Source organism: Ostrinia furnacalis, unplaced genomic scaffold (assembly GCF_004193835.3).
Source record: "Ostrinia furnacalis isolate ACB-3 unplaced genomic scaffold, ASM419383v2 OfSCF4082, whole genome shotgun sequence".
Classification (NCBI taxonomy): domain Eukaryota; kingdom Metazoa; phylum Arthropoda; class Insecta; order Lepidoptera; family Crambidae; genus Ostrinia; species Ostrinia furnacalis.
The window spans coordinates 1-1,119 of record NW_021134321.1 but is presented as its reverse complement, the minus strand read 5'-3'; the positions used below and the strand labels follow the sequence as shown (position 1 = coordinate 1,119).

Genomic DNA, 1,119 nt, shown 5'->3' with positions numbered 1-1,119 from the left:
CAACCAAAAGAAGAAGAAGAAGAACATCATCATTACACAATCATACTACCATAGTGCGGGCAACCATCCCGGGTTGTCTCCTTATGCCAGTTGTGCTTTTTGTCTGAGGGTTTGCGGTTTAACGTTTGAGTTCTACTCCTACCTCTAATTCAGACAATTAGAAAAAACGCAAGTTCATCGCCTTCAACCAAACGAAGAAGAAAACAGATGCAGTAAGTTCTATCCATTATTACACATAAGTAGGTTATAATTGTTCGTTCTAATTCACTTTCTTCTCATTCGCTTCCTTCGTCCGCTCTTTCGAAGAAAGTTAATTAGAACGACCAATTATAACAAAAAAGTGAATTAGGATCTAATCGCCCAATAACACGAACGTAAACAACCCATGCTTGTAGCCTTTTTCGAACTACATTTTTTAACCGTCGGCGTGAGTATATTTCATCAGTTCTTTGAAATCCACAGATCACGACAGTCGACTTAAAAATTCTGTTATGAAATTTCTGAAACAAAAAGAATCACTTAAATTGGAATGCGTCTGTCCTGAAGCATCAAACGAGCCTAAGCGTCACGGGAAATTATTGCCAAATACTATACGTAGTATCGTGTGTGGTTCATCGAACCTTATAACCTGTATTCTGGCAAATAAACGCTTCTTATCTTATCTTATCTTAACTGTGGAAAGACAAATTTAGTTATCAGTTTATTGTTACATAAGAATGGACCACGTTTTTGTAACCTGTATGTGTACTCTAAGTCTTTAAACCAACCAAAGTACGTATTTTTAGAAAAAGTATTGGACAAGGTGGCAGGCACATCTTATAACAAGTATAATCATAATAGTGAAATTTTGAGTCCTCACGAAGCATTGCCTGACTCGATTATCATATTTGACGATGTTGCTTGTGAAAATCAAAACAATATACGCGATTATTTTGCCATGGGTCGGCATAAAAACATTGATTGTTTTTATATGAATCAAACTTATACTAAAATACCTAAGCAACTTGTAAGAGATAATGCTAATCTTATTATATTGTTCAAGCAAGATGATATAAATCTAAGACACGTTTACGATGAGCATGTTGGGTCTGACATGTCATGGTCGCAATTTCGTGAAAT

The 1,119-nt window shown here is 35.7% G+C and overlaps 1 long non-coding RNA gene across 1 annotated transcript; it reads right to left on the bottom strand.

Moving 5' to 3' along the window:
- Positions 1-243: 243 nt before the first annotated feature.
- On the bottom strand, positions 244-1,070 carry LOC114358668 (uncharacterized). The gene is made up of 2 exons (XR_003656389.1): positions 674-1,070; positions 244-620 (listed from the first exon to the last, which is right to left on the bottom strand). It is a non-coding gene; the product is annotated as an uncharacterized LOC114358668 (long non-coding RNA).
- Positions 1,071-1,119: the final 49 nt, after the last annotated feature.